The sequence below is a fragment of the Drosophila santomea genome, chromosome 3R (assembly GCF_016746245.2).
Source record: "Drosophila santomea strain STO CAGO 1482 chromosome 3R, Prin_Dsan_1.1, whole genome shotgun sequence".
Lineage (NCBI taxonomy): Eukaryota > Metazoa > Arthropoda > Insecta > Diptera > Drosophilidae > Drosophila > Drosophila santomea.
The window spans coordinates 1033631-1048648 of record NC_053019.2 but is presented as its reverse complement, the minus strand read 5'-3'; the positions used below and the strand labels follow the sequence as shown (position 1 = coordinate 1048648).

The following is a 15018-nucleotide window of genomic DNA, read 5'->3' as shown; positions in this document are numbered from 1 at the left end:
ACGACCACAACGGAACTCAGTAAACCATTTCTTAACCATTGAAATTGATGGTGCAGAGTCCCCATAATATTTATCAAGTCTTTCCTTGGTTTCGGTGATGGATTTTTTACGCAAAAAATAATGCTTAATTAGCACACGAAATTCACTTTTTTCCATTTTCGTTAAAATTCACGAGATCGTCTGCTTTCAATGCCTATAAAACGCAAACCAAAAAACGCAGCTTTCTCAAAATTTTACAGTCAGCTGTTAATCGATAACTGCTGACAGGAGCAGTGTTGTATTTAGAGCAGGTGCGCGGCAAATACAAAAAGTCACGGACTTATCAAACGACCCTCGTATCTCAATCGACGTGGGTACCGCATTTTTGATTATCAAGAGTATGCTGTGCTCGCCCTTGATATCGTAACACTCTGATGATGCCTGTTCACACAGCCGTGATAAACTGTCAGCAATATTTTCCTTCCCGGATTTGTATATAACTTTAAATTTATACGCCTGGAGGCGCAACAGCCATCTTTCAATCCGTGCCGGCGGTTTTGATGTTGGTTTAAAAATTGTCTCCAGAGGCTTATGGTCCGTCACTAATTCAAACTCCAGTCCCAGTAAGTAAAAATAATATCTTTCTACTGCCCAGACCAAAGCCAAACTTTCTTTCTCCGTTTGGGAGTATCGTTTCTCCACATCGGTTAAGCTTCGACTAGCAAATTCAATTATTTTTGGCTCGTGATCATTGTTAAATTGTAATAATACTGCCCCCAAAGCTACAGGGCTAGCATCTGCTATCACTCTAGTTTTATTGTTGGGGTCAAAATATGAGAGACTTGGGATTTTAGCTAATGCTGACTTGAGTTTTTGAAACCCCTGGTCTTGAACTGGTCCCCAGATAAACTTCTCATCCTTTTTTAACAACCCACGCAGTGGTTCAGTCAAATCGGCCAGGTCTGGAATAAATTTACCCACGTAAGTGACCAAGCCAAGGAAACTCCGCGTCTCTTCTTTATTTTTGGGTGCTCGAAAGGAACCGATAGCAGCTATTTTCTCAGGATCAGCCATTATCCCTGTATTCGTTAAGATGTGTCCCAAGAATTTGATTTTGGTCGTCTTCCAAATGCACTTCTCATCGTTTAGGAGTATATTATATTCTTTGAAGACCTTACGAACCTTTTTGACTGCAGCATCATGTTCCTGTTCGCTATTTCCAAAAATTATTACGTCGTCGATATAATTCATTACGTTCTCGCACGATGAAAGAAGTTCCTCGAGCCGTCTTTGGAAGATTTCAGGCGCCGCGTTTATGCCAAACATCAATCGCTTGTATCTGAACAGTCCTCGAGGTGTGATGAAAGTGGTAATCGGTCTACTTGCTTCGTCTAGTTCCAACTGGTGATATGCGTCCTTTAGATCCAATCGTGAAAATAATTTGGCATTTCGTAATTTAGTCATAAAGGATTCGAACGTAGGCAGAGGATAGTTTTCACGAAGAATGGCTCGGTTGGCCTGTCGCATATCCAGACATAGTCGAATGTCGCCATTCGGCTTAAACGCAATTACCATCGGGGAGATCCAAGGACTGTGACCACTCACCGGTTCAATAATGTCCATGCGGTGTGCTTCTTCTAACTTAGCATTCACCTTGTCTTCCAACGCCACCGGAATTCGCCTCATTGGTTGTTTTACGGGGTCAACATCCGGATCTATTGTTAGCTTAACGCTAACGCTTTTCCATTTTGGGAACGGCGCTATGATTTCAATGTGATTAACCGGTAACCCCATTCGGAGAACATTTAGCTTTATAGCCGTTTCCCTTCCAAGCAATGACTGCCGTCCTTTTTCAATGACGAAAAATGATGCAATTTGTTCCGGATTATCCTTGATCGCTATTGGTGCCTCAAAGACACAAATAACATTTAAAATTTCGTCCGAGGCATATCCCTTAAACTGATTATGCGCATTCGCGCGAACATTGAAAACTGCTGCATTCTTTGTTTTTAAAACAAACCAATCGTCTTGCGAGATCAGGTTGAACCGGGAGCCGGAATCGATTATTAATGAAATGTTCTCGCCTCCAATTCGGCATGTAATCAATTCTTCATGTTCCTCGTCACTGTGTATTTTTAAGCAATGTTCCCGCTTTGTCTCGTTACCCTCTTGGTTTGAATCTTCAATTCGATGTATATTTCTGCGCTTGAAATTCTGATCGTTCGATTGTGGGTATGGGCGTTTTAGAATCGTTCGGCATTTGCTGGCAAAATGACCCAGCCGAGAGCACCGGTTACACTTTATCTGCCGGGCCGGGCACGTGGGACTATCTTCTTTATGGCCTGACCGCCCACACCTTCCACACTCGCTATTATGCAGTTTCCGTGGTTTCCAATTAGAAATTTTATTGACGGTGTCTGGTAAATGTTTCGGAAACATCAGATGTGACTGTTTATTTATTTCTTCATCTACCTGACACGCGTTGATAACTTCACTTAATGTTTGTTCTTTCTCTAACAGTTTCTTTTTAAGTTCTGAGTTAGCCCAAGTATCAATAAGTTTGTCCTTTAGACATATTTCTTCTATCTCGGCTTTCGTGGAACCAAACTGGCATTTTTGAAGTTGCTGACGCAGTCGAAGTATAAATTTCCCCACTGTTTCGCCTTCGTCAGGAGATATTTTCCTAAAAAGGTGTCTCTCGAACGTCGAATTTTGTTTGGGAGAAAAGTACGATGTTAATTTCTCAACCAATATGGAGAAAACGTCATTATCAGCTTCTTCATTATATTCAACTATAGCATCCGGTAGTGCGTATGCAACCGTCTGAAGTTGCGTGCCCCCCAAGTGTAATAATTTCATTCTCTTCTGAGTTACCGAGTTGACGCTTTCCACCTGTAGGTATATGTTGAAAGCTCGGAGCCACTTCTCCCATTCATCTCGAAGTAACGCCTTCTCCACATTCTCACAAAGGAATGGTTTTATTACGCTGTCCGCCATCACGAACAAGCTTTATGTTTAGAAAAAAAAACAAAAATTAATTTTATGGTTTTTTTTTTTCAAGTAATTTCTATTTTAATTATATTCTTTTTCTCTTTACTTAAACCCACTCTATAATCGCAGTATGATAGTTGGCTATGTAAGTTATCACAAATTGTCTTTCTGTCTCTGTACTCGACCGCTGACCACTGTCAGGCAAAATACGTACTGCTTATTAAATGGTTGTCCATACGCACAGGTACACACACCGGTATGCATACATACAAATATATATATTTTCATCGGCTGATTGCCTCTGACCACTGTCAGATAGAATTTTTTTTTTCAACCCTTGTTAAATAACTGTACCGGCAATTTGCCTTTGACCGCTGTCAAATAATATAGTTATTTCTTATTAAACATTTGTTTAATGTTTATTTTATTTTCATCGGCCGTTTGCCTCTGACCACTGTCAGATAAAACTTATCTCTTTTTTTTTTATTTACAGTTATTTTTCTTTTTTTTTTTCATTACAATATACCTCTCTGACCACTGTCATATAGAATTTTATGTTAAAAATGCACATGCACACGTCTGTGTGTGTATATGCACTGATCTGCAACCAATTCCGTTGCTTTGTGTACACCTGCATGTATGTGTGTGTTCTTGTGTCTCACACAAGAAACGAAGAACCAAACGCAAAAGAACCGAAGAAAAGAAAAAAAAAACGGGGCTTTGCAGAAATCGCTTGCACACATACATACTTGCACACGATTATTTCATTAATTATGTTTTTATTCCTTCGCTTTAGTTTAATTTCATAGTGTTTTTTTTTTACCTCGTCGCCAATGTAACAACCTGTACTTTTAAAGAATAACACAACCACAATTTAGATCGTCAACTTATTTATTACACTTCGATGTGATTGCTTCCAAAGTCAAAGTCAGACTAATAACTACGAATTAAGTATGTATAACAAAAGAGTACAGTCAAGTAAAGTGTGTGAGAGAAAGAGAGAGAGAGCCGTCGATCCTCTCTCAGCATCGTGGTGCTGGTTCCCACAAGCCTGGTTGCCATTTGGGTACTGGTAAGTACTTGGGTATGGTGTCTCCGTTTAGAGAAATGTACTGACGCCTATAATTAATTTGTTTGCTGGTTGACTTTAAGCAATTGCTGAAACATTCTTATACCAAACAGCATTTAAAAACTCCCGCCCTCTTATCTCCATATCATTTAATTTGCCTCTGTTCAAATTGCTTACGAGTAATAAAGTATCAGCAATGAATAAATGTTATTCCCTTAGAGCGACCACTTGGCAACATCTCAAGATGTGTCATCCGCATTAAGCTCAATTCGCTTATTCATTTCCCAATGCGATTTTCCGTGCTTCCGCTTGGCCATCTCAAATTATTTATTTTATTTAAGATATTTTTAGTGCGTTGAATCCGTGCTAAATGCAATATTATTAACAGTATCAATCAATGTTACTTGAGATGAAGTCTAAGGGGAAACTGAAATGGGCACGTGCCTGAAGCTGCAACCTTATATGATTACTAAAGTTACATTTTCTCCTTTTTGTAACGAAATGCTACAAAGCGCATCACAGAACGTGCGTATAAGTAAACAACGCCGCTGAGGTAGGAAATACGTTACAAAAAATGTATTATTATGTTGCAATTAATGATTTGGATAAAATAATTTGTATATAAATGTTTTAATATGTTTAATGTCTTCTCAATAAACTTTTCTTTTCAGGATACAAGACCATTTATAATTTTCGATTCCCTATAAAGTACATATGATTCACTAGCCGAGCCAATCTGGCTGTTTTCGAGTACTTGAGGTATTCGTTCTCTGTTCTTTTAAATATTCGGCTGCCACGACTGTTGTTGATACCACCGAGCCGCCTACTTTGGGAAAACATATCCAGGGATCTATGTAAATGGTGTTCTAATTGAAATCGTTCAATGTTAGTAAAATAGAAGTCAAAACAAGAGAGAACGCTATGGTGGAGTTCCCCGACTATCTGATACCCGTTACTCAGCTAGTGAAAGTGCGAAGGAGAGTCTTCAGCACTGAAAGTCAGACAGACAGACAGATAGACAGACGGACAGATTGACATGGCCAAATCAACTCGGCTATTGATCCTGATCAAGAATATATATACTTTATATGGTCGGAAAAGCTTCCTTCTGCCTGTTACATACTTTTCAACGAATCTAGTATACCCTTTTACTCTACGAGTAACGGGTATAATAAAGACTGTTCCAAGCATCGTTCTACGGTTAGCTAAGGAGGGTAAGTTAATTAACATTAGTCTACTTGAATAAGGAGGTAACCTAAGGTTTGCATCCAAATTAAGGCGCCGTAAATCAAAAAGTAAGAAGTTCTTTTGAACCGATTCAATTCGGTCCGAGTAAACTTCATATTGTGGACTCCAAACAGGTAATCCATACTCGAGGATCGGACGAACTAGAGATGTAAATAAGGTTTTGGTCATGTAAGGATCAACAAATTCCTTTGTCCACCGTTTTATAAAACCGAGCACACCCCTGGCCTTATTGACAATAGACGAAATATGGTCTGAAAATTTAATTTTAGGGTCCAGAAGAACACCAAGATCATCAACATGTGTTTTTCTGTCCAAAGAGCACCCACTTAAAGTGTAAGTTGCGTGCATTGAGTTGGCACGACAAAAGGTCATAACTTTACACTTAGAGCCATTTAAGTTTAATACGTTCTCACGGCACCAGGTTTGAAAGCAATCTAGATCGGATTGTAAGTCCAAATGGCGAGAAATGTCCTTATATTGCAAGCATAATTTTACATCATCAGCGTACATTAGTACACGCGAATGATTTATTATTAAGGGAAGGTCGTTAATAAATAAGGTAAAAAGGAGCGGACCTAGGTGGCTCCCTTGTGGGACGCCGGATGTGACTCGGAGAATACAAGAAAGAGAATTTTTAAAGAATACCCGTTGCGTCCTGCCATTCAGATAACTTAGAATCCAATTTAGGAGATCAACAGGGAAACCTAATAAATCAAGTTTTTTTATTAAAAGTGAATGATTAACAGAGTCGAATGCTTTACTGAAATCCGTATAAATGACATCTGTTTGAAGATTATTTTTGAAACCCTGTACTACGAAGGAGGTTAGCTCCAGAAGGTTAGTAGTTGTTGATCTGCGTTTCATGAACCCATGCTGACATAGTGATATAATAGACCTACAAAGGTGCTGCAAATGAGGAGTGATACGTTTTCAAAAAGCTTAGGGATCGCAGACAATTTGGAGATTCCTCTGTAATTGCTTGCATCCGATTTGCTACCTTTTTTATGGAGAGGGATCACAAAGGACTCCTTCCATATATGGGGGAACTGTGAAGATTCCACAGATAAGTTGAACAATTTCAGTAGAGGTTTGCACAAGGCTTCCGCACAGAATCTAAGCACACAGCCAGGAATTCCGTCGGGACCTGGCGAATAGACAGACTTAACTCGCTGAAGATCATAAAGCAGTGAGCTTTCGTTTAAAGTAGGACAGAATATTAAATTTGACTTTGATACCGCGTAAGAGTAAGGTCGTTCGGAATGAGGTAACGTAGAATATGTGGTTTGAAAAAACTTGGTCAAATAGATCCGCTATAGCCTGATCTGATGTTACCGTAGTATTTTCAAAAAATAGCGAGGAAGGGTAAATGGTTGTTTTGCGCTTAGTCTTAACGAAATTATAAAACTGTTTGGGATCCTGTGCGAACTGGAACTTACAACGGTTTAAATAATTCTTATAACACTGAGCATTAAGCACGGTAAAATTTAACCGAGCACTAACATATTTAGAAACAAGAGAGAACGCTATAGTCGAGTTCCCCGACTATCTGATACCCGTTACTCAGCTAGTGTAAGTGCGAAGGACAGTTTTTGGCGGTTTGTGGGCGTTAGAGTGGGCGTGGCCAAAAGTTTTTTGGCAAATAGATAGAAATTTACAAGACCAATACAAAAATGAAAAAATATTAAAACATTTTTCAAAAATGTGGGCGTGGCAGTTTTGGGCGGTTTGTGGGCGTTAGAGTGGGAGTGGCAAAATGAATCGACAAACTTGCGCTGCTTCTATGTCTCTGGAATCTGTATGCTTAATCTCAACTTTCTAGATTTTTTTTAGTTCCTGAGATCTCGACGTTCATACGGACGGACAGACGGGCGGACAGACGGACATGGCCAAATCGACTCGGCTATTGATCCTGATCAAGAATATATATACTTTATATGGTCGGAAACGCTTCCTTCTGCCTGTTACATACTTTTCAACGAATCTAGTATACCCTTTTACTCTACGAGTAACGGGTATAATGATTTAATTGCAGTATAAAAAATATTTATGGCATCGGCCATTATTTTGCAAGATTAAAGATCGGACCAATTAAAGCCAGATATAAAAAGATTTAGCCTCCGAAAGTTTGCCCTACGGAAAACAATGAATTCGTTCGGTTGACTTATCTGGCCTCTCTTTTATTACGGTACCTGTGTCGATTGTCACCTCGAAAGTTGGATGGTATGGATCTTCTGGTGCTACTCTAGTCAGAAACACACTTTCAGGACTTGTAACAAGGCACAGATCCAATAAACGACCAAGACAATTTCGAATATAATTAACTTGCGCCAACGATATGTCGAGCAAGCCGTCAATAAAGTCATGCTGTGCTGTAGGCAGATGAATGTTCGACTGTTCTTCTGTGGTCCACTTAGTGCCTGGTGTATTAAAGTCACCTAGAACAACTAGTTGGTCCCTATCGGACAGTCTATTTGAAACGGATTGGATAGCGAACAAATGGGTAATATATTCAGGAAAGTTAGAAGACGGCGGAATGTACGAGCTCGTAATATAAACATAGCTACCAGAAAATGACAGCTTTACGCATAATAATTCTAAGTTAGGGAACTCGTCAAAAAGTACCTCCTCTGACGTGAGGGTAGACCTAACAGCAATTAGGACTCCACCTCCCCGCCTGGAGGGATGATCGTGCCTGTATACTGTGTACATACCTGGGAAAACTTTACAGTTAAGTACATCCGGTTTTAACCAAGTCTCTGTAAACGCAATAATGTGGGATGCAAAGGAAAGGCTATCTGAATACAAATTAGTTAGCTTACTTACACGAGCCTCTTACATTTTGATAACAGATAGAGAGACTAGATTTTAGTTTTTTTAAGATAAAGAAGTAGAAGTAGTAGAGGGGGATGGGGCAGTGATCTGTTTAATTAATAATTAAGTTTAATTCCCACGGGCCCTTTTTTTCTATTTTTAATCTTCGCTTCGAACTCTTTTACAACCATACTATCCGGCCAAAAATCACCAGAACATATGGTCGAGAATAGCTCATTAGGGACAGTTATCTTGAAAGATAAGATGTCTCTAGCGTAAGAAAAGTTAAATTTTTCCACTTTTATGTTGTCGGCTTTTAGTTAGGTTGGTTCTAATAATAATAATTTAAGCTTGTTGGAATGTCCCATCCCTATACAGAAATACAATTTTTAGTATATGTCACTTCAGGCATTCTATGAATAGCTTTTGGTCACACTATTATTGTTCCTTCTTTCTTTTTCCTTGTTCGCGCTAAGTTGTGGTGCTGGTGTTGCGGTTAATTAAAATATAAAAAACATAAAACTAAAACTTCTCTTGTGTGTTTATTGGTTACAAAAGAGTAATAATTACAATAGGTAATGGGCCCAGTCCATGCCTAAGACAATTGATTTGTAAAACAAGTATTTGTGAATAGTTAGTTTTTTTTTTCGATTCTTGGAAATTTAGAATTCTTGTGAAATTGCATTGAGTTTAGTTCCTCGTGTGTCTACCCATACTTATACAACTGTGTGTATGTGCACGCAAGCATGGACAAGGCAAAACTAAATATAAAGCCGTACGATGGCGAGAAGTAAGCGATTTGGAAATTTAGAATTAGGGCTTTATAGACCGAACTGGATGTGCTTATGGTCATCGATCAAGACATACCTGACGAATTGGATGAACAGTGCATGAAAGCCGAGCGTTGTGCAAAAAGTACTCTAATAGAGCGATTCATTTCTGAACTTTGCGACAAGCGATATAACGGCGCGTGAAATTCTTAGAAATTTGGACGCGATATACGAGGGTCGTTTGATAAGTCCGTGACTTTTTGAATAAAATATATTTTTTTCGTCAAAGAAGCGTTTTATTTCTCAACATAATCTCCTTTTAGCTCTATACATTTACCATAGTCCAGCGTTTTTCCAATTTTTTTATTCCTTCCAAATAATAGGTTTTCTCAAGGCCCTCAAAATAGTCGTTTGTTTCTGTGATGACCTCTTCATTTGACCCGAATCTCTTACCGCCGAGCCATTTCTTCATGTTTGGAAACAAAAAATAGTCACAGGGGGCTAAATCTGGAGAATATGCTGGATGGGGTAGCAGTTCGTAGCCCAATTTATGAAATTTTGCCATGCTGACTACACACGTGTGCACCCGTGCATTGTCCTGATGGAACAGCACTTTTTTTTTCGCCAAATGCGGTCGTTTCTGCTTCAAATCAATATCGAATCTGTCCAAAAGCTCTGAATAATATTCGCCGGTGATCGTTTTACCCTTTTCAAGGTAATCGATGTGAATGATACCTTGTGCATCCCAAAAAACTGTGGCCATGACCTTGTTGGCCGACAGACCCACCTTGGCCTTCTTTGGTGCACGTTCACCCGGAGAAACCCACTGTCTTGATTGTTCTTTGGTCTCTGGTGTGGTGTGGTGGATCCATGTTTCGTCTACGGTAACGAAACGGCGCAAAAATTCGTTTGGATTGCGGTTGAACATCGCCAAACACTCCTTTGAAATGGTCACACGGTTGCGCTTATGGTCGTGTGTGAGCAATCGCGGCACCCATCGCGCGGAAAGCTTTTTCATGTCCAAATATTCATGTAAAATGTGATGTACCCGTTCAGTTGAGATGCCTACAGCCTCAGCTACCTCACGCACTTTCATTCTCCGATCATCCAATATCATTCCATGGATTTTGTCGACGATTTCTGGCATGACGACCTCTTTTGGGCGACCTGAACGTTCGGCATCACTTGTACTGGTACGACCACAACGGAACTCAGTAAACCATTTCTTAACCATTGAAATTGATGGTGCAGAGTCCCCATAATATTTATCAAGTCTTTCCTTGGTTTCGGTGATGGATTTTTTACGCAAAAAATAATGCTTAATTAGCACACGAAATTCACTTTTTTCCATTTTCGTTAAAATTCACGAGATCGTCTGCTTTCAATGCCTATAAAACGCAAACCAAAAAACGCAGCTTTCTCAAAATTTTACAGTCAGCTGTTAATCGATAACTGCTGACAGGAGCAGTGTTGTATTTAGAGCAGGTGCGAGGCAAATGCAAAAAGTCACGGACTTATCAAACGACCCTCGTACATTTGAATTACGAATTACTTAGTTTCAGACCTAATTACTGGGACAACATAAAGAATTTTAACTGTTCAAACACACAAGTAACGGGTGTTTTTTTTAGAGGTATAGAACTTTAAGTTGGCATTACTGTTCAAGATGGCGACCGATTTAACAGCTGTCAAGTGATTTATTCTCAGTTTGGTTTGGCAATTCGTCATGCGTGCTTACAAAATCCAACTCGTGCAAGAATTGAAACCAAACGATCATCAAGCAAGGCGTAGATTCGTCGAATGGGCCCAAAACGAGATTGCTGTTGTTCCCGATTTTTAATAAGCCTCCAAGATCTTGTGATTTAACACCGCTAGACTACTTTTTGTGGGGCTATGTAAAGTCATTGGTCTATGCGGATAAGCCACAAACGCTAAACCATTTGGAAGACAACATTCGCCGTGTTATTGCCGATATACGGCCAAATGTTGGAAAAAGTCATTGCAAATTGGACGTCCAGATTGGACTACATCCGAGCCAGCCGTGGCGGTCATATGCCAGAAATCATATTTAAAATGTAATGCCACAAGATTATCTTTCATGTCAATAAAATTCATGTCAATCGAATAATCCATCGTTGTTTTATTGCAATTTAAAGTTCTATACCTCTAAAAAAAACACCCTATACATACAACTATTACTTTTTTTTATAATAATAGTCACTAGCAGAGTAAAAGGGTATACACCCTAAAGTAGGGTGTCCGACCACATAAATATATGTCGGGTTAACGTTTTCGTTATTGTTCATTATTTTCTCAATTTTAAGTACTATCGTTGAAAAACCTCTATGATTGTAGATGGCGAATATTCACGTTTGCCGCTCCTGAACTCTTCAAAGGCAAGAAATACTCTGGACCGGAGGTGGACTCGTGGTCACTGGGAGTGGTGCTCTACACCTTGGTGAGTGGTTCGATAGGATTAATCTGAAGGAGCTACGCGGTCGAGTTCTTCAGGGCAAGTACCGTGTTCCCTACTGCGTCTCCATTGAGTGCGAGAATCTGATTAGGAAGTTCCTCGTTCTAAGTCCTACAAAACATACTACCTTATCGGCAGTCATGGCGGATAGGTGGATTTACATGGGTTACGACGAAGGGAATAGATTGAGGCCTTTTCAGGAGAAACCTATGGATCAACAGAACATAAATCGGTTGGATTTGCTGTCCAACATGGGTCACAAACTGCGTGATGTAGAGCAGTCGCTGAAGAACCAGCAGTTCGACGACATCTATTGCACCTATATGCTCCTTGACATTGCTAAACCGCGCTCTACAACCTTCAGCGATAAATCGGCAGCTTTCTTTGGGGATGCTCCCACACTTAAGTCAGCAGTCAGCAGTCGGATTCGTGTCTCTGTACCTTCCCCCAATGTTACCGTAAGCCAAGTGACCTTTGCACCGGACAAACATACACCGAATAAGCCTGGCGTCGCTTCCACCCGTCCCATGGCTCCACGTTTGGCCAATGCCCTCACTCGGCCACCCTCGGAGCCGCCTTCAAAATTCATCTGCCGCACTGCCACCAAGGCCGCCAATCCAAGACGTTCCGAGCCGTCCACTTTCCCACAACCCGCACTGCCCAAGAAAGTAGTCGGTGCCTCAGTGGATGTGAAGCCAACTCTACTGAGTGCCCAACGAAGGTTGGCTGTAAACCAAAAGCTGACCAGCACCACACACCACATTCGGAAACCCGGTCCGCAGACCCCAAGACAAGCTCCAGGACCCACCAGAAGACTCCCACCCCCGACTCATTTCGAAAAGTTGGACGCGACAAGCACTTCCCTGAAGGTGCTTAAATTGCCATCCAACTTCCAGACTCCTCCATCCGCAGACGACACAAAAAGCACCTCGCGAGTGGGCTTCTTGTCAAAGCTGTCCGCACGCTTTGTTCGCAAGTCAGTCCACAAGGACGAAAAGGACATCGATGAGCAGCGCAGGAACCTCACCAATAGGCGTTTGTAAGTCTATTTGACAGGCATTCGGCTTTCCTTTCACTTTCTCGCAGTGCGCACGAGTACACGCACGACAATCGTAAATTCAAGAACTGTAACTTTTACCCCATAGGCAACTCTACCTATTAACAACAACCCTATTAACGATTGTGCGGGTATTTCAAATAAAGCATTTAATCTCCGACACGGCCATTCTGACAAATTACACGTCCTCGTGTGACATAGTTACAATTTAAATTTTATTTGATTCAATATCCAAACATTACAAACTAATTTCTAAAGATGTATCGTAATTTTCACAATTTTTAGTATGCTGGTTACATATCTTCTTCAGTTATTAACAATTTTTCATAATGTTCAACCTCATGTTCTTTTTCTTTTTCATAGTCAGCTTTTGGGCCAGGTACTACTAATTAACCATCGATTACTGTCTCACTACAGTATACAAGCTATCAAGCTGCTCTTCCGTCTATTTCAACGAATTCTCTTTGCGGTTTAACCTTGATCTTCAGCTTATTTGATGCACCTGCCCATATAGCATTCTTCCTAAGCTATAGTTACATTAAACCTTTGCATTTTAGTTTCATGGTATTTTTTAAATTCAAAATTCAACATTCATTGTTATCCCTATGGTTTCCTTTTGCTTTAAGCATGGTTCCGTCAAGAGCCCCACACGCCATGTGACAACCATAATTGTCCACTTGTGCTTGCTCAATGACGCAGGTATCGTAAGTCTCAAAACCATATCGCCAAACAACAAACAATACAGACGCTTTGCATCAGCCAGGTATTTTCCACTTCAACTCGCAAACAACACCTCCTGTGTTCTTCCGCTATTCTCAACCTGACACAGCATATCACACAGATATTTTGCCACAATCTTAACAAGAATCAAGCGGGATTTCCAACTCATACGGAACATAAGCATCTGGCATCTCTCGCAAATTCTAATGGTAATATTTATATGACCGATTATTATGCAATAACTTCAATGTGTACCGAACTCCATCTAAAACTTCACTGATCCTAAATGGTTCCTTAAACGTCGGATCTAATTTAGTTTGATGACATCCTTCATTTTTTAATAAAACAAAATCTCCAATTTTATGTCTTACAACTGCTGCCTTATTTTTGTCAAATCTATATTTATTATTACTAGCCTGAATATTTATACTAACTACTGCCCTGGCACCAAGCCCAGGAGACGGGTCCCCTTACCAATCAGCATTTCAAGAGGGCTTGCTTTGGTTGCACTACTAACTGTGCAATTCAATGCAAGTTGTACCTCGCCAAGAGCATCCTGCCATGACCTGTTACTTGATTCCACCGCAGTCAAGAGATTCTTGAGCGTTCCCATAACGCGCTGAACTTGCCCGTTTGTTAAACTCCCTCCTGTAGCTCTAAGATGCAGCTTTATCTTCTGAGATCCACAAAACTCTGCAAACTATCCGCTGGTAAAACATCTACCCTGATCGGCTATTATTCGGTTCGGTGCCTGCACGCAACTATCGGTGTCCATCTTTTAAGTGTGAAACAAATAAACGAATTTGGTTAGAGCATCAATTTGAACTATAACATATTCCTTAATATCATTCTTCCCACTTAGTTTACCCGTTATATCGATATGCAATGTATGCCATGCATGGGACATTTACTTTTAGGATTGGATGTAACTCTGCTTGCATCTACCCAGATGACCCCTTTACAGTTTTACACGTTATGCAACTGTCGACAAACTTTCGAACGTATTAATTCATTTTGGCAAACCAATAATATTGATAAGTCTTATCGAGAGTCTTTTTCCAACCTAAATGCATAACAGACTCATGAACTTGATTGATTACCGACCATCGAAATGCATGTGTCACTGGCAGACAACGAGTCCTTCCATTCCTCTGTATTTCTAAGCTCATAAGTCTGGGCAATATCATCTGTGAAATTTTTTGTTTTCAGTTTATTAACAATATCAGCTGACGTTGCTCAGCTGCGAGCCAATCATTTGAGATTTCTGCTAAGTTTACACGTTTTTCTAGGATTTTAGTCTTTTGAACTGGTGTTGCATCAATTAGGCTCTGATGATTTATTCTCTTCCTTTTTTGCCACTTTTGATTTCATGGCCTCATATGACGCATAGCTGTTTGGATGCACCCTCTACAAAAAAGTATTAATAGAATAAAATATTTTTAAAACTTCATAACATTTAATTTTGTGACGGGATTTTAATTTTGGCGAAATATTGTATGTGCGTATGTAAAAATGAATGGCTACTTCAATATATATTATCAATATTTTGGCGCCAATTATTGTATGTGCGTATGTAAAATTGAATGGCTACATCAATATATATATTCAATATTTTGGCGCCAATTATTGTATGTAGAAATGAATGATGAAAATGAATATATTGATGTAGCCATTCATTTTTGATTTGGTATAAGAAAACGTCGACACATCAAAGCACAATTTTTATATTTTCTAAATTAAATGCGCTTTTATTTACAAAATCATTTTTTTCCATGTGCGTATGTATGTACATATGTATAAATACACATTTCGCGCATAAAATATTTTCCGAGAAAATACCATTTTTACACATTACAAAATTTGTTTTTGTCAATAAAATGTTCTTTAATTTTAAAAGTAT

At 39.6% G+C, this 15018-nt stretch overlaps 1 pseudogene; it reads left to right on the top strand.

Annotated features, from left to right (window-relative positions):
- The first annotated feature begins 8844 nt into the window (after nt 1–8844).
- Nucleotides 8845–12384, top strand: LOC120453550 (annotated as a pseudogene).
- Nucleotides 12385–15018: the final 2634 nt, after the last annotated feature.